Source organism: Pleurodeles waltl, chromosome 7, assembly GCF_031143425.1.
Source record: "Pleurodeles waltl isolate 20211129_DDA chromosome 7, aPleWal1.hap1.20221129, whole genome shotgun sequence".
In the NCBI taxonomy this organism is placed as follows: Eukaryota; Metazoa; Chordata; class Amphibia; order Caudata; family Salamandridae; genus Pleurodeles; species Pleurodeles waltl.
Window position 1 is genome coordinate 1,156,848,639 of NC_090446.1, and position 19,777 is coordinate 1,156,868,415.

Consider the following 19,777-nt stretch of genomic DNA (forward strand, 5'->3'; position numbering starts at 1 on the left):
AGAATGTTTACATTTTTTAGAAAGTGACATTGTGTTTGGATAACCCTTGTCTGCAGAAAGAAAAAGACAAATATTTGTGTTTCTCCTGAATGAGAATTATTGAGGAATCCTTAGTGTTGTGCTTCAGGTCTATGGAGCAAGATATTTGGTGGAACAATTTATTTAAATGTTTTTTCTAGATTTTGACATACAGTGTGGTGCAGACTTTAATTTCAAAAATACATTCTTAGATAAGATAGTTCTTTGTTGAATGTCATTCATAGGAATTAGCGAGATCATTGATAGTTAGTGAAACTTTCTAGTTAATGTATTTTTGTCTATTCGCTCCCGATTAACCTTCCTCCGGCTGGGCCACTCGAAAGTTCAGCGCTATTACAGCATCTGACTTCGGTGTTGCCTGGAAGTGGGACCCATTTTCAGCATCGTGCAGATCCCGAGAACTTGGACCTCCTGACACTGACCATTATTTGATTAAGCTACAAATCCCTAGTGACCAAGTGGCTAAGAAGTCAAGCTCAGGAAGTAATAGAGTAAGGAGAACCTGGAAGGCAGTTTCACCTGATTCCATCTCCAAAATCCTTGCTTCCTCTGCAACCCCATTACACACGAACATAAATCAAGCCTTAACAGTGTACCACTGCTCTCTGACTCAGGCCTTTGACAAAATCGCTCCACTTAAATGGGTGTCCCAAATTGCATCCAGAGGCCATGCTCCTTGGTACTCTGATGAACTGTGTCTGGAAAAGTCCAAGCGTAAACATTTGAAACACAGGTGATGCTTGACTAAATGCCCTTTGGTCAGAGAAATTTAAAGGGTGTTGATTAACAGCTACCATAACTATATTAAAGCAACCCACAAACACTACATCGTAGGGAAAATAAATGTAGCAGGAAGCTCCACTAAAGAACTTTTCAAAATGCTGAATGAATTAGTGAAACTGCATGCTTGCAACCACTCTATCTTGGCTTCCCAATTGTTATGGAATTCTCTGGAAGACTGTATTAAAGATACGATTAATGCTATATAAGAAAACGTCCCTGTCACCCAGAGTCAACTGGGGACCTTTACTGATTTCAATCTGCCTTCCCTAAATAGTACCTCTGCATTAGAGACTGTTAGACTTTTCATCCTTGCCGTGTCTCCCTTAACTTTTTGCCTCTGTTCCCTAGGTTGTTGATGTGTGCTGGACTCTGATTTTACTGTTTTGTTACTCTGGGCACTTTACCACTGCTAACCAATGCTATAGTACAAGTGCACCTTTACAAAATGTGTATGTAATTGATTTATCCATGATTGGCATATTTGGTTTACTAGTAAATCCCTAGTAGAGTGCACTAGAAGTGCCAGGTCCTGTAAACCAAATGCTACTAGTGGGCCTGCAGCACTGGTTGTGCCACCCACATAAGTAGCTCTATAATTATGTCTCAGACCTGCCACTGCAGTGTCTGTGTGTGCAGTTTTAACTGTAAATTCGACTTGGCAATTGTACCCACTTGCCATGCCTAAACCTTCCCTTTTCTTACATGTCAGACACCCCTAAAGTAGGCCCCAGGTAGTCCCAAGGGTAAGGTGCAGTGTATGGTTAGGGTAGGACATATAGTAATGTGTTTTATATGTCCTGACAGTGAAATATTGCTAAATTTGTTTTTCAATGTTGCAAGGCCTGTCCCTCTCATAGGTTAACATGGGGGCTACCTTTAAATATGATTAAAGTGCAGATTCCCTTTGGGAGTGGATGGACATGTATAGGTTGGGGTCTCTGAGCTCACAATTTAAAAGTACATTTCTTAGTAAAGTTGATTTTGAGACTGTGTGTTTGAAAATGCCACTTTTAGAAAGTGGGCATTTTCTTGCTTATACCATTTCTGTGACTCTGTCTGTTTGTGGATCCCCTGTCTGGGTCAGTTTGACAGTTGGGCTGGTTGCACCTCACACTAGACATGACACAAAGGGAGCTGGGGTGTAGCCTGCATATCCTGATAAGCCATCTGTGCTAGGAAGGAGGGGAAGAGTGGTCACTCACACCTGAAAGGGCTGTGCCTGCCCTCACATAATGCAGTCTCCAACCCCCTGGTGAGTGTCTGGGGCCTGGCCTGGGCAAGGCAAGATTTCACATTCAAAAGAGACTTTACTTTGAAGTAGGCCTACTTCAAAGGAGAAATTGGGTATAAGAAGGGCACCCAAAACCACAGACTTTAGAAAACCTTCTGGAAACACGAGGAACCTCTGCCTGGAGAATAGCTGAAGAGCTGAGGGAGAAGAGCTGCCCTGCCTGTGACTGTGCTTTGTGGAGCTATCCTGCAGTTGCTGCTTCTGCCAGAGTAAGAGAGCAAAGACTGGACTTTGTGTGCCTTCCATCTTGAGAAGAAATCTCCAAGGACTTGATCTAGAGCTTGCCTCCTGTTGTTTGAAGTCTCAGGGACAGCAAAGACTTCTCTCTGCCAGCACCTGGAGTGTCTGGAGAGACTCCTACTCTGCCCTGTGGTGCCCATCCAGTTCCTGGGACCCTGAAAGGAGACGCTTGCAGCCTAAAGACAAGGAAATCCACGCACAGAACGCTGTGCGGGTAAAAGATCAACGCAACTCTGATCTGCGGCTCAAGAAACGACGCGCCGCTAGCTCCGCAGCTGAGAAACGATGCTCACAGCAAACGTGAATGAAGAATCGACGCATGGAGCAGGAGAAAAGGCGCACAGGACCGTTGACGGAAGCTGGGAGATCACAACCCGTGCTGCGGGGTTTTCGGATCATCGTGCAGCTGGTTTTCCGACTCAAGTACCGCTGTGCGTGGAAAAACAATGCAAGGCCTGCCCGGACCTGAGAGTGCTGTCCGGATCGACGCATCGTTCTCGTGCAGAGAGAAGAAACGACGCGCCCGACCCGACAAAAGGAGAAATGACGCATGGTCCCCCTCGTGAGTGGAATCAACGCATCGCAAGCTCTTTTTGACGCGCACTCGGCCATGTTGGGTTATATTTGACGCTCCCAAGGTACTTTTTCACACTGACAGCGTTAGTGTGTGTTTAAAACTACTTATAGACTCTTCTAGCATTTTTATTGATAACTTGACTTGTGTATTGTGGATGTTTGTTGTTATGGTCTTGTTTTGTTTAGATAAATATTTCTTATTTTTCTAAACCTGTGTTGTGTCATTTTGTAGTGTTTTCATTAAGTTACTGTGTGTGTTGGTACAAATACTTCACACCAAGCACTCTGAAGTTAAGCCTACTGCTCTGCCAAGCTACCAAGGGGGTAAGCAGGGGTTAGCTGAGGGTGATTCTCTTTTACCCTGACTAGAGTGAGGGTCCTTGCTTGAACAGGGGGTAAACTGACTGTCAACCAAAGACCCCATTTCTAACATTGGTGATCAGCGGTTGGGATTTGTACTTGTATTTGTACTTGACATACAGTAATTAAGTGTACACCTCTGTTTTGAGTGCAGACTACTATGTGACCACATACTACTTGGTTGGTGATCTTTGATTTTTCTCTTTTGCTTGGATTTTTCCCTACATCCATTGTTGTGGTAATCTTTGATTGACTTCTGAACTTCATTTAAGCGAAGCTCACAGGAGCAGGTACAAGTAATGCTGGTCACGCCAAATCCGGCTCCCCACAGAACATACGCCCCCCCTAAGATCACTTCCTCTTTTGCCCACTGTATTGTGCCCTTCATTACTGACCTCTTTATTCATTCTCTAGTCTCTGCCTCACTCCCTTCTGAGTAGAAGTCTGCTCACGTGTCTCCAATACAAAAAAAAAAACTCACACCAATCTTGAAATTCTCTCCAACTACTATCCTACCTCTTTGCTTCCTCTGTTAGGGAAAAGCCTGGACTGCCATAAAAATATTAAACTGGCCACCTACCGGGAGGAGCACAAGATCCTTGACCCTTTGCAATCGGGCTTTACAGTGATGCAGAGCACTGAAACCACACTAGTGACTGATACCAATAGACTTTCATTAGATGCAGGTATTCCAGAAACTTTCAACATTGTCTCACATTCAATTTTAGGGCCTCATTTTGAGATTGGCGGTCCCTCTGCGGGACGGACAAGCTCAATGGGAGGATGCCACTGCCATGGCGGTGATGTCCCCCCGAGTGTATTACAATGTTCTTGGCGGGCTGACCGGTGGGAACATTGTAATACGCGCTTCCCGCCAGTCAGTCCTGTGGGAACTGTGCCCTTAAGGGAGCCGAGTCCTATATCATAGCACAGAGGTGGCTGTCCAGCACACTCAGAATGGGCACTGTCTGCAAAGCAGACAGTGTGCATTCCAACGGAGCTGGGCAGTGGGGCCACTGCACTGCCCATGCCCATGCCATAGGCATGGGCAGTGCAGGGCCCCCACTGTGGCCTCACGGCACTGGCTTTCTACCAGACTTTTCATGGTGGGTTCTCCATGAAAAGGCTGGTAGAAAGTGGGATTGTAATCAGCCAGGCGGCACTAAGTTCAAGTCTGCCCTGGCTAGATACAAGCCTAACCATCATCATCCCGTCAGGATCGATGATCCTGGCGGATCTGCCCGCCAAAGTTGTAATTGTGTGGTTGGACCGCCACAATCGTAATGAGGCCCTTAATCTGCAGACTGCACAACATGGATATACATGTTGGAGTGCTACAATGGCTCAGGAATTTTCTCAGTAACTGAATCCAAACCATCTTCATAGACTCCTTTAGTTCCCGCACTATGTGGGTCAATAAAGGCGTCCATAGGGTTCCTCCCTGAGGCAGACATTATTTAATGTCTACATGGCCCACTCGCGCAGATTGTTAGTTCCCGCAGTTTTGAGACTGTGTCCTATGCTGATGATATCCAAAAGTCATCTTCTTTGGGCCGGCTCCAGTTATTGCTAAAACACAGTTTGGAGACATTCATGAGGAAAATTGCTATTGGGATGACCAACAACTGCCTCCAATAAAATGTGAGAAAACAGAGATATTGTTGTTTGGCAAGGCTCCAAAGTCTTGGTCAGTGGACTCAGTGGCCTGCTGAATTAAGCTCTGTCCCTTGCCCAAAACAGGTAGTTAAAACCTTGGGGTCAAGTTGGATCAGACATTTTTGAGGAAGGACCAAGCCAGCGCAATTTGTGACACCTGTTTTGCCACTATTCGTTTACTTAGCAAAGTCTTTCCATGGCTCCCAGCTTTATCAAGGAAAACACTAGTCCAGATGCTGATTACGAGTTGCCTGTACTATGGGAATGCAGTAAATGATTCATTGCTGGCTAAGCTTCAAGTGCTGCAAAATACAGTAGCCTGTTTAATTTGCAGTCTCCCTTCTCACTCATCTTCTCATACATTCTGAAAGCTCTTCACTGACTTTCAGTTAGGAAATGTGCTATTTTCAAACTGCTGCTTGACCCAAAAGGCACTAACCAAATGACTTCCTACTTACTTGCATGATTGACTCATTCAATACCACCTTATGCAATTGCTTAGACCGTTGAATCAAATTTTACTAAAGGTCGATTGTAGACGCACTTCCAGATATGGTGGCAGATCCTTTTCATATCTAGTCTCCTTTCACTGGAACAAGCTTCCTTGCAAGTCCATATGTGCCAAGATCTATCAAAATTCAATACATTCTTAAAAACCTGGATGTTCTAATTGGTCTACCTGCACTTGCCGTTTTTGGTTGCCAAGTGCAGAGATACACCTTTGGGCTTTGTGCTATAACAAATGCCTTTTACATAACATAACATTCTCACTCTCAGAGCCCATCACTTTCCTCAATTTGGCTTAGTTTGGAACAGACATACCATATTTAACCCCACCAACGTGCACCACTTTCCCAAATGTGGATACGTTTGGAGTTAGGATAGTCATTCCCACCCAACCAGAGTACAACACTTTTCCTGATTTGGCTACAGCTGGAGTGGGAATAGTAAATCCAACCACAGTCCAACCTCCCCAATGTGACTAATTTTGTAGTGGGAATAGTACATTTAATGATGCTAAAGTGTAACGCTTTCAACAAAGTGACTCAGACCCGCATTACGAATGTGTCTTAAGACCGCCACACTTGCGGTAGAGGTCTTACCGCTGCGGTCCTGGCGGAATGAACCGCCACATTACAAGTTCGGCCAAAGACAAACCATCACAACGTTGCCTGTCCCACCAGTGTAGTCAGATCAGTGCGGCCGGCGGCAAGCTCCCCCGGGCCGGCGGCATGCCTAATACTGCTGGCCGTATTTAGAGGCAGCAAACCACCAGACGTTTCGCGCCGGTCACCCGCCACGAAAACCCTGGTGGTAATGCAGCCAGCAACAGGAATTCCTATTCCTGTTGCTGGCACACACACCCTCACATGTCCACATACTCGCATACACCTCCCTACTCACCCACACACTTGCATACCCCCCACTCGCCCACACACTTCCCGACAAACATCCCCACCCAACTGCACGCATACATGCACACGCACCCTCCACACACACATACATGGACACACATGCACATACCCCCCTTTTGGTTGGTCCACCTACCTGTCTGGCCGAGGTGGTCGTCCTGGAGGGAGGGGATGGGTATCGGCTGTTCCACCGACAGCACTGCACTGCCGTGCAGGGTCTGGCGTGCCGTATTACATATCATAATACGGCAGGCAGAGTTATTGCGGTGTGGCGGTACTAGCGGTGAAACAGCCTCTCACTAGTCGTCGGTCAGCCTAACGGTATAGGATTTCCACCTGTGAATGGGTGAAAATCCGGTGGTCACTGTACCGTCAGCACTGGGAGTATGGTGGCAGCATTCTGCACGGCGGTCTTGGCAAAAGACCGCCGAAGTCATAATGAGTACCTAAGGGTCTGATTTAACCTTAAATGGAGTATTGACCTTTGGGGTGGTGGTGGACATTACCTACACCATCCAGAGGGTACTCTACTAGACAATTATAGAGATGACACCAGCTTGGCAGTCACAAAGCAGGAGTTTGTTCTTGAAAAACATAAAATTAATGTCCCCCATTGCTCTGGGAGTTTCCTCTCTTGGTGTGGGGGTCATTAATATTTTTTCCAGTCCCTCACAGGCAGGCTTTTCTGGGCAATGACAGACAGGCAAAAAAGGAATTACATCCTTAACTCTAAATAGGAAGGACAATGCAAAATTCTTCCACCAACCCCCCTACTCTGTCAGGCGGTCAATTGAAGTATTCCATTGACAGAGCCATGGGGTGATCTGTTGACAGAATAGTTAAGGTCCGCCCACCGCTATATGAGCCGGGCAGTGTGAGGGTTTGATAGACATATTACTCCATCACATTTATGATAGGTATTCTGTCAACCAAATCCTATATTTAGCCCTACCTTTAGAGTGGAAATAGTACATCTATCTCGCCCCCCACGCAAGTCCAAAAATATGCCCTATAAGAGAATAATTAAGTCCCTCAAGTGTATCACTTTCCCCAGTATTGTGTGTGACTAGTAAATCCATCACCTCCAAAGTCCAACACCTTCTCCAGAGTGACTAAGGGTCTCATTACAAGTGTGGCAGACCGAGGACCGCTACACTCGTGGTGGCCCAACCGCCACACTAGAACCCTGGTGGTCAGACCTGCCAGGGGACCGCCATCACCGAAAGAACATCATTCCAGACGGGCTGATGGCAGTCCGAGTTGCTGATTAGAATTCAGCTTTGTATCAAGCCTTTTCGTGCGTGTCATGCCACCATGGAAAGGCTGGCGGAAAGCCAGTGCTGGGAGCCACAGGAGGGCCCCTGCACTGCCTATGCAGCGACCAACACCGTGGCACTGTTCCCACTGGTCAGCCCAATCAGCTCAGTGAGAATGGCATAACACAATGTTCCCACTGGTCAGCCTGGTGGGAACATTGTAATACACTTGAGGGGCAGAGGAAGGCCCTTAGTTTAGAAAGGAAATAATAAATACATTCTGCATCACACACCAATGTCCAATAGTTTTCCCAGTGTGGCTAGGCTTGGGATGGATCCGTTTGGTTTGACAATAGTTAATTTATCTACACTCCCCAAAGCCCAGCACTTTTCCCAATTTGTTATGTTTAGGGTGGATTAAATAAATCTAAAAACTAGCAAGTTAGAGTTATCACTTTTTACATATTTTTCACTTTAATTTTTTTCATACAATTTTACATGCATTGCGTTTTTCACTTCTTTGAACACTACGAGCTTGATTATGAGGCTGGTGGTCTTCAGACTGCCAGTCCCACGGTGGCGGTCAGGACCGCCGCTGTTGTAGCTGTCCAACCTCCACATTAAGATCCTGGAGGTCAGACTGCTAGGGTTCCACCAGCACCACCAGGATCCATGATCCCGACAGCCTGGCGGTGGCAGAGATCGGAATCCACCAGGGCAGCGCTGCATGTGTTGCTGCATTTCGAATTGCAACCTTGTTCTCCACTAGCCTTTTTATGGCAGTAATACTGGCAGAAGCAGGTGCAGGGGCTTCAGGGGGGGCCCTGCACTGCCCATGCACTTGGCATGGGCAGTGCAGGGGTCCCCCTGCCCAACACTGTTGTAATGTTCACTGGCTGTGTTAAAAATGGGGTCTCTAGTTGGCAGAGGTATACACCTATGTCCACATTGGGACCACAATCCTAGTCAGGGTATGTCACACACAATCCAAATTATCCTGTGCCCACCCTCCAGTAGCTTGGCACTGAGCAGTCAGGCTTAACTTAGAAGGGAATGTATAAAGTATTTGTGCAATAAGTCATACAGTAACACAGTGAAAACACCACAAAAATACACCACAGAGGTTTAGAAAAATATAGGATATTTATTTGGTTAAATTAAGGTCAAAATAATAAAGATTCAATAAGCACAAGTTGAGATATCACTTTTGCAGGATATAAAAGACTTAAATCTTAGACATCAACAGTTTTCTCTTGTTTGCAGAAAGTACCTGGTTTGCATCAAAAGTAACACACACAGAGACCACAGAGGAGGAGATGCGTGAAAAAATAGGGTGTGTGTCAGAATTTCCAGAGCGGCACAGATGATGCACATTTTCTTTCCACGCTGCAAGGGGTTTTGTGTTGATTTCCGGTGCGCAATCTTGGTTCCTCACTGCAATGCAGAGATCTTTTTGATGCCCAGGGATGGGAAATCCTGGGTGTGCGGGAAGAAGTCACAGGCGTTTCGCCAATCTAGTAGGCGATGCGTTGATTATTCACTCGGGAATTCGGGCTGCACCGTTCCAGTTAGGCTGTGTGTTGATCCGGTAGGCTGTGTATTCTTCGGGAAGTCAGGCTGTGTCATTCTGGCTCAGCTGTGCTGCGATTTCACTGTTGCAAAATGGCTGTGCATCGTTTCCAGCAGGCTGTGCGTTGATTTTCGGTGCACACAGAGTTTCTTGAAGAGATGAAGGGCCAGATGTATGAATCTGGCCCATTGCGATTCGATAATTGCGATTTTTAAGAAATCGCTATTACAGACTCGCAAAGGGCCATGTATCACATTTGCGAATCGGTAATAACGATTTCTTAAAAATCTCAAATGCAATTACCGAATCGCAAATTGCGATACTGGCCCCACTCGCAGCTATGGGCCTGTTGGACCATAGCTGCGATTTTTTTGCATTTCCAAAATGCGATTTCTGAACCAGAAATCGCAATTTTGGAAATGCAAAAGGGCAGGGTGCACCCCAATTTTTTTTTTTAACATGTAAAGTACACACATGCCAAAAGGGCATGTGTGCTTTACATGTTACTTTTAAAAAGGCAGTTTTACTGCATTTTTCATTTTTGCACCAGGTTACCACCTGGTTGCAGACCATGGTATTTTGCATGTGCAAAATACCATTCTGTGAAAAATCGCAATTTGCGATTTTTGGCAGAATTGCCTTGCGACCTGGATTTTGCGAATCGCAATAACGCAAAAAAATCGCAATTTTTGCGATTTCTATTTTGTGGTCTGCGAATGCCTTTGATGCATTGCAGACCACTATTTTGCACTCGCAAACGGCCGGAAGTCTTTTTGGCCCTGAGACTTCAGAAATCAGGAGGGAAAGTCAATCCAAGCCCTTGGAGACCACTTCTCAGAAAAGTCAGAGGGCAGCAGGGCAGCAGTCCTTCTCAGCAAAGCAGTCCAGTTGAGTCCTTTGGACATCTAGGCAGTTCCTCTTGAAAGGTTGCAGGTTCAGGTTCAGAAGTGTCTGAGTTGGTGGGGTCAGGGCCCCAGGTTATATACCCAAAGATGCCTTTGAATTGGGGGAGATTTCAAAGAGTGGTTTTGAAGTGCACAAGTTCCCCTTTCAGTACAGGTCTGCCTGCCAGGGTCCCAGTAGGGGGTTTGGCAGTCCATTGTGTGAGGGCAGGGCATTAGCCTTTGAAATGTAAGTGTCAGGCCCCTCTACCCTTCCAACCCAGGAGGACCCATTCAGTATGCAGATGAGTGCAGGTGTACCTGAGTATCCTGTGTTTGTGGTTGTCTGGGTGAAATGCACAAGGGAGCTGTCAACCAGTCCAGCCCAGACGTGGATTGGAGACAGGCTGTAAGGCACAGATGAATTTTAAGTGCAGAGACATTCTCACTTTCTAAAAGCGACATTTCTAAAATTGTAATATAAAATCCAATCTCACCAATAAGCAGGATTTTCTATTACCATTCTGGCCATACTAAGTATGACCTGGTTACCCCTTTCTGATCAGAATCTACCACTCAAACAGTATATGAGGGTAGTCATAATGGTAGCCTATGAAAGGAGCCGTTCTCATATAGTGGAAAACAAATTTAGGAGTTTTGCACTGCCAGGACATTTAAAACACACATGTACATGTCCTGCCTTTTACCTACATAGCACCCTGCCCTATCGGTTACCTGCCTTAGGGGTGACTTATATGTAGAAAAAGGGGAGTTTAAGGCTTGGCAAGTACTTTCAAATGCCAAGTAGAAGTGACAGTGAAACTGGACACACAGGCCTTGCAATGGCAGGCCTGAGACATGGTTAAGGGGCTACTTATGTGGGTGGCACAATCTGTGTGCTGCAGGCCCACTAGTAGCATTCAATTTACAGACCCTGGGTACATGTAGTGCACTTAATAGGGACTTATAAGTAAATCAAATATGCCAATTGGGAAGGAACCAATGTTACCACGTTTAAGGGAGAGAGCATGTGCACTTTGGCACTAGTTAGCAGTGATAAAGTGCTCAGAGTCTCAAAACCAGCAAAAACAGTGTCAGAAAAGTGGAGGGAGGCAGGGGAAAAGTTGGGGAATGACCACCCTAAGGCTGTCAGGTCTAACAGTCTGTGTTGCAGACAGTGAACATTAAGAGGGTGGTGGTGAGCTCTGCGGTCTACAGCATTACCGCCAGCTCGATTACGAGCCAGAGACAATGCTGTAGCCTGTTTCCCGTTAGGCCAGCAGGGTGGTTGAAACGAAGGCAGCAGCCACCTTGTCGAGAGTTTGGCGAATGGGCTTTCCTGTCTGCCAGACTAGAAACGAGGCCACAGTTTTTTCTTTTTTTTTTCTTTTTTTTTCATTTACCTTCCTGCATTTTTTATGTGTTTACATTTGAACGTAAGGCATTTTTAAAACAATAATTATGTACATATTTATGATTTTAATCCTTTTTTATAATATATATTCATCAGTAGTTGCATTTACTTACTGCATTTATTTCTAAGGTCAGAAAATCTTGATTACACTTTAATTAATCTACCATTATTCATACCACTTCTTTCACTTTGTAGTCTGTTTCTGTTACAACTCTGGAAGTTAGTGGTTCCTCTCTGCTGTTTTCCAGCAAATGAAAGTCTACTTTTTATCTATTTTTTAAGGTAAGTGTGTGTGTGGGGGGAGTAGAAATGGAAGATATTAGATTACCATTTTTTTTGTTCATCATATCTTTAGGTTCCAGTTGGTGTAGGCCATTTAGTACTTGTTGGGCATATGAGAGAGAGGCCGAATTATGTTTCATTTTATATTTACTTTTATTGTAGGAAAATAGTTTGTGTTTTTAACTATTTTTAGGAAGTGTGAGTTTTGTGTTACTGATTTTGTTATTCTTATAGCTGCAGCATCTCTGCTGCCTAGTTACCTGAGAACTGGGGTACGTTGTGTGGTCCTATGGTTCCCAGTTCTCAGGAAATGCGGCATGAAACCTGCAGCTGTGGGCTGTGAGTTGCACTCACCTGTGGATGCCTTGCTAATGTTCCTGGGCTCCTACCTGCTGTTTCTTGCCCACCAGTCCCAGAATGGCTATCATTTGTCTGAGGATTTAAAAATGCCTTTTAATGTTGCTCCAGGTTTTGATTCTTGTTTATTTCCCTTTTCCATCATAACTATTTTGTCCTTCATTCCTTTCTGGTTTTCCGAATCATTTGTGTTTCCTGTTGTGTGTTGTTTGACATCATTTCCTTTTTCTGTTTTTCAATTCATAACAGGCTTCATATAGTTTGGAGGGTGTGTAGCAACAAATCCATGTTACTTGCTTGTTTCCTTATTCCCTCATGGGCTGATCCTAACTCTTTGCTCCGGGATAATTCCACTGTTGGATTCCAGATTTCTTCATCCATCAAGGATTTTTTTTTTATGCCTTTGGTATTTTTCCTCCTTTGACGGTGACAACTGCCTGAGTGCACTTGCCTACCACGTACTGGAGTGTGTGGCAACATCATGGCTTCCTGTAATAGTCATCAGTACATCATACATCATACAGACCTGAGTACTGAGGCATGTTTGTTTCACGGGGGATTCTTTGTATTTTGTTCTTTTATAGGTGTTTTTTATTGAAACAGAACTTTTGATTTTGAATGATGGTTGATGTGTTTGAGGAAAAGTAGCTGGGATTTTTTTAGGATCTTTTTGTATTATTTTTCCTTTTTTGCTCCAGTATTCTTCGAATTTATAATGTTTTTTTTGTTTTGGAGGGCTTCACTGGATATATGGTTGGAGTGGATGGGTTTAAATTTTTAGTACATATGCTTTTTTTTTAGGTAATATTGTGCAAACATTTAGGGGGTATTATAGATTTTTTGGTTACAGAGGATATCAGATACAAAATCATGACTAAATGGATTTTTTATATTATTGTATTGTTGTATGAGACTGATTTATTGTATTGTCTTTTTATATCTATTTTCCTATTCTGTCATCATGTGTACTTTAGTTTTATTTTACAATGTAGTTTTTCTATATGTATGTGATTTGTATACTACTGTATGTTTACCGTGTTAATTCGAGAACTTATTTTTTAACAAATGGAACTTACTTTTATCATTATGAATTAATATATTCTAATTGTTTTATTATTAATTTTATCATTATGAATTAATATATTCAATTTTTTAAATTATTTTTCAGAGTGATACAAAATAAATAATATATTATTATTTATGTCTTTTTAGCTTGTTATTTTTTTTTTATCAGGTTGTTGCAGTTTTTGTTGGTGATATTTGCACTATAGTGTTTTGGGCAGGGTAGGCTGTTTTGGGCAGGGTAGGCCTTGGCTATTAGTAAACAGTCACACTTGGTAGCATATTCTAGATTGATTGGTTAATTTTGGTTTTAGTTCTGTTAAGGATTATTCTAGCTTTAGTTCTTGGTAGTGTTGCTTTTTTTGAGTTTATCTAGAAATTGGTACATTATAAAGTGGGCTACTTTTAAGTTTTGCTCGAAGGAATTCTGCCACTTCTACTGAATTGTTTTTTTGCTTCTGGTGGTATAGTTCTTTCATAAATAGTACACCAAAGAATGTCAAATTTGAGCTGCGTCTTGATCAGTGCAGGCTACCAGCAGACGTTTCTTCAAAACAGTACATTAATGGTGACAGTTTGCTTTTGTTAGTAAGGGACAGAGCTCCAACATTCCAATGTTTGTCTCACAACAACAGCTGTGTTTTATTCATTAGAGCATTCTTCCCTCTTGCGGCAAAATGTTCCTATCGTCTTATAGCCCACCATAACTAGACTATACCAGCTAAGAAAGGCCCACTCCCTTCGGCTCGGGCCTTTAGCACTGGAGTGGGCCTTTAATGGCTGGTATAGCCTGTTATGGTGAGCTATACTGTAAGGCTATAGTAGCACCCTTGTAGTGTTATGTGTGTTCACACTTGTAGAATTGTTGAAATCATAGTTTGCTCAAAATCAGTAATGATTTTTGGGAAAATATTATTTGTTTTTTATTTGATCATTGTTAGCAGTAAGTGGTTTGTTGCTTGTTTGGCAGTTGGACATATATTAAAGGGACACTTGTGTTATTTAATTATTTAGGTTTCAGTGTGCTTCTGATCACTTTTAAGTCCTGTAGGTCAGTCCTAACTTGAATTTCAGTGATATTTGGACAACGTTGTGCTTGCTTACACCTTTAATAATGTCTTCTTCAGTGGGGGCCTTATCATAGGAAATACTGGAATATGATTTTATGAATTTCCAATGCTTCCTTTCACTAGAAGTGCTTTCTTCATTGTAGGTATATCCACTATACTTAATAGTAGTTTCCATTTCATGAATTGATATCTATTTCAGTTTCCAACATTATACCTGTGGAATACAGAATTATTTATAGGTAGGTTTTGTGTTTGTTGGAGAAGTTTTTATTCTTTGTGCTATAATTGCTTTAATTGTACTGCTGGGAGGGAGGCCTTTTGATGTTATTTTTTTTCTTCGTTTTACTTACCTATTGTTTATATTTAAAAAATGTTTTATGTTTTTATGGTTATGTTTTATTTGTTATTTTTATTTATTGCACTTACATTTTATTTTTGGTGCAACTACAATTTTTCTTTAATTTTGTGTTTTGCTCTTCTTTTTAAATGTTAAATGTCATGTGATGTCTTGGTGTTGTGGAGATATATTTTTTCAAAAATGTTTTTTTTTTGTGTATAATAAAATATTTAAATGTTTTTTCTACTCATGTTTATGTCATGTTTTAATTTTGTACTTACTTAGAGCCCAGTTTCGAGTTAGCCAGAACACCGTCAGCCCACAGTGGTCGAGAACAGGCCACCAATGTAGCGGCATCCTGGTCACCACATTCCAATGTTCCTGCGAGCCTGGCAGTGTGTTGACACTGAAGTCATGGCAACTGCATGCCTCAGCTCCAGTAAGAGCCTGCGGCCAATGCAGGACCTGCTGAGATGCTGCCGGTCTGTTTGGCACACTGTGTCCCTAGCAAGTGGCACAGTATGTGCATTGACCAGCCGGCATTGGGGTGCATCTAGTGAGCTACAGCTCACATTTGGGGAGGGCAGAATTGCCCAAGGCCGTTGTTGTGGCCCTTTCCCTGCCTTACTGCTGACCTTCACCCGATGGGGACCCTCACAGGTGAAGGCTGGCGGTAAGGCAGGTCCTGATCGGCCCAGCAGGGGTTGATGTGGGCCCACCTTCAAAGACCGCATCTGCTGCTACCCCTTTGGTAGCAGTGATGTCAACAGTGGCTTGTGTCCTGAGGTAGTGTCACCTCCCAACTCCTGATCAGTCAAACGGACCGCCAAGAAGGCGGTGGTCTGACCTCGAAAACTCAGAACAGTGCCCACCTAACTCATAATCGGGCCTTTAGTAATTGTAAGGGATTTCTTTTTTGAAAGTATTGCATACTCTGTGTCTGTTGATTCAGTTGGGCAGAATGATGCTTTCTGGAAGTGGTGAATTCTTCTGCAGTAGTTAGTTGCACATTTTCTTTTGCTTTTTCTACTGTTTTTAACAGTGCAAATGTATTTATTTGTTGTGTTAAAATTTAATTTCATTGTTTAAGAATTAATTATTGTTTATTTTTAATTGTTGAACCTTTTGTGGTAAACACCAATTATGTTTTTGTTGATACTCATATATGTTTAGTTTTTATTTGAGTTCATTCGGTCTAGAGATCTAGGCCATTTTGAGTAACAAAGATAACAATCATACATGATAAAATAGTATTTGTTAAAAAAAACAAGATAACAATATAAAAACAGTAATAATCAGGACAGTATAACAATAAGATCAACAAGACTAAGTATTTGATTGTAGATAAAAAGTACAATAAATAAGACATGGCTAAAATGTTAAGAATAAAAAAGATAAAAGCTAGGATATAAAATTCTGTCTAACATACCAATGTGTGCAATTGTTTTCCCGTAAGACCTGGCCCTCGTCAATCCTCATATAGAGGCAAAAAATAACAGTTGAGACTCCTTCTGTCGACTAATGTCAGGATGGCTCACATGCCCTTTGAAACAATAAGCCTACGCCGGATGTACCAGGCCTCTGCTAAAAATTTGGTAACTGTAATAGCTACCACGGAGGATGAGTCGTATGTACAGATTCTGGTGGCGTTTGCTCTATCATGTAATGACATATTTTTGCAGAGGGGAATGATCCACCTCCCTCTGGGACTTTTATACAGAGGGCAGAAAAATAGTATATGCTCTATTGTTTCTTTACAATTTTGGCAAGAGATACATCTATCATTTGAAGCAATGTTAGATGACCAGTGAGCCGTAAAACCATTAATAGGCAGTGTACCATATCTTAGTTGGAGATATAAAGCACGGGCGTACGGAGGCATGGGAAGGTTCAAGAAGTTCTCAGGCCAGGGCTCGTGCTTGAGTTGGAGAAATTCCATTGTTAGCCTACCCGCCCCTTTTTGGTGCAAGGAGTCTTCATTAACTTTCTCCCAATATCTTTTTGTGACAAGTTTCTTTGCATTATCGGGGATTAGATCCGGATATTTCCAGTAGGAAGGAAAACCTATTTTGACCCAGGCAGATTTCATTTCCTTCAGCCATGGGATTTTCTCCAGTGCCTGGGGGGTGGCTATGAGCTCTCTTATAGCCAGCCTATATGGTTCGAGTTCAACAGATTTCCATAAGCGAATCCAATAGGAGAGAGGCCTTAGGGCTGCTGTGGTTTTGATACTGTTTAGACCTAGGTCTAGCCTTAGAGGGGTCATTGGTGAGCCCATACCTAGCCGGGCAATCTGTCTAGGGAAATGGTTTTCCTTGGTTTGCAGAGTATCGAGGTTTTTGTGGGACCCCCAAAGTTCCGCTCCATAGAAGGCCGCTGCTCTGATTTGGACATTGTAAATCTCTGCACGTATGTTCAAGGGGGGACTCGGAGCCTTTCTCGATCTACGGACAAGGGCCCCACCTCTCTGGCTTATAATGAGAGCCCCTTTGTCAATGGCTGCCATCCATTTGCCTGTGGTCGATAGTCTGAAACTCAAGTAGTCGAACTCTTCTACTTTCTCCAATGGCATCGAGTTCATTTCTATGCTAACGCGCGACCTTTTTCTTGGAGGTACTATATATCATGAGTTTTGTTTTCTTAATGTTTACGTCCAGACCATAGTCACTACAAAAAACACAAAATTGGTTGATCAGGTTTTGGATTCCCATTGGCGATTTAGATATCAAAATTGTGTCATCTGCATATAGCAGACACAGGATTTTTTTCCTGTTGGAAAATGGGTTATTGGTAGGGCAGGTAGGTACCTACACCTAGCAACAAGCCACAATCCTCCACAAAAGTACAGTTAGGTCTCAGTAAATTAATCCCAGCTCTACCCTTGGTAGCTTGGCATCGAGCGTCAAGGCTTAACTTAGGAGACAAAGTGTAAAGCATTCAAATATCACAAAACAGTAATTAAATAAAACACAGGAAACAGTTTAAAAATCCAAAACCAATTTATAAAAATAGCTTATATTTTTATCTTTAAAATGACACAAAAACGATTAAAATCGGTTCAGGGGAACCGGAGATATGAATTTTTAAAGTATTATTATTTTCTAGCGCTTAGAAACAAAAAGCGCCAATCGGGTCATCTGGTTGCACCAGGACCGGGGCAAAGTCAAACTTTCAGGCCGACCGCGATGGAGCCCTGCTCGGCTACAGGTCGCGGGAGGCCTCGGTTAAAAAGTTACCTTCTGACTTAGTCTTTATTTTGAAGTTTTTCTTCACCGGGACGAACCTGCCAGTTGGATCCGACCTCCTGGAGCACTTGTCCGGATACGCGAAGTCGGTTTCCTCGGTGGTGATTTTTACCTTCGGACTTAGTCGTTTTTTCGAGATGAAAATCCTTCGACCGGGGTAAACCTGGATCTTGATCCGACGTCCGTGGAGCCCTTCTCGGATACGATGGCTGGAAGGTCCCGGTCAACTTTTTACGTTCGGACTTAGTCTCTTTTTTGGATGTTTTTCTTTACCGGGACGAACCACGAAGTCAGGCCGGGTCGCGGTTGAGGCAAGCCGGCTAGAATTTCCGCGTCGGGTCGGTCACTGTATGGAGCTTTTTTCCAAAAATTCTCCAATCTTTTCCAAACTTCTGGGGCTTCACCCAGATGTTCTTTTAAGGTTCTTTTGGGGTCCACAGCTCACCCCAAGGGTCCAGGAGTTCTGTGATGGTCCTTGGGGGTGCGGACTTCAACTCCCAGAGTGCACCTGGCGCAAACTCCTTTTTGGCCACTGGACAGTGGTCAGCTGGTCGCTTCTTTCAGGAGTTGGTGCAGGGGACTCTGGTTAGCAATTTTTCACCTGTAGCAAACAGGGAGTCCCTCCTTGAACCAGTTGAAGCCAGGCAAAGTCCTTCTTGTGGTGAAGCCCAAGTGTGCAGCTGGTGCAGTCTTTCTGAGTGCAGGGTCCAGGTGCAGGCCAGGGGTCCAGCAGGGCAGTCCTTCTTCTCCTTAAGTTCCTTTCTTGTTGAAATCTGGTAGGGATCTGAGGCGTGGGTGCAGGTCTGCCAGTTTTATCCTTGCTCCTGGGTGAAAAGCAGGGGGGCCCTGGTTCTCCAATCAGGGACAGGGTCGTCCCCCTGTGATGACCACTTCCTGGGAAGTGTGGCAAAAATCCATCCCAGAAGGCAACAGTCTCCAAAAATCCAAAATGGATGAATCTGATTTTTGGAGGAGAGATCTGGCTGAACCCACCCACTGGTGTGGCTAAAAATCATAAACACACCCCTCTCCTGCCCTCTCCTAATCTAATCAAGGGGGCACCTAGCTGTCTGGGGTTGCAGGATGTGGGGGTGTTGCTGGGTGCTGCAAATGTCCTTCTCTGCCTTTGAAGACCAGTTTGGCAGCCCTCCCCCTTCCTGCCTCACCATCTGCTGAGGGGAGATTCTCTCCCCCAAGCACATTCCTTTGTGTGAAGTCAGGCCACTTCACACCTCATTAAAGTAGCCTGGCAGAAGCTGCTGCAGGCTGGCCAATCAGAGCACAGCAGCAAAAACAATGCAGAGCTGAAATTGGCAACTTTTTAGGTAAAGTCTAAACTTTTTACCTGAACTAGTTATATTAAATCCAACAACTGGAAGTTGTAGGATTTATTATAACAATCAATTTGATACCAAATTCTTGGTATGCAACATTTAAGGAGACTTTAAAATTTAAAATGAAGTCTGCCCATTGTAGCCTATGAAGGCCATTTACTTCAATGAGGGAAAAACGAATTTGGCTGTTTTTACCTCACCAGGGCTTATAAATCTATTTTTATAAAGTCCCTGCTTATAGTTACATGGCACCCAGCCCTAGGGGCACATAGGGCACACCTTAGGGGTGACTTATATGTAAAAATAAGGTAGTTTAAGACTTTGGAAGTACCTTTAATTCCAAAGTCGAATTTGCATATAACTTTAATTTATAATCAGCCAGCAAGGCAGGCTTGCTTTTAAAATGACACTAGGCACCTCAGCAATGCACCTAGGTGTGCACCACCTATGCTGTGGTCCCTAAACCTACATGCCCTACCATATACTAGGGACTTATAGGTAGGTTAACTTAGCCAATTATAATTAGCCTAATTTGCATATCCATTTTACACAGAGCACAGGCCCTGGGACTGGTTAGCAGTACCCCGGGCACCATCAGAGTCAGGAAAACAC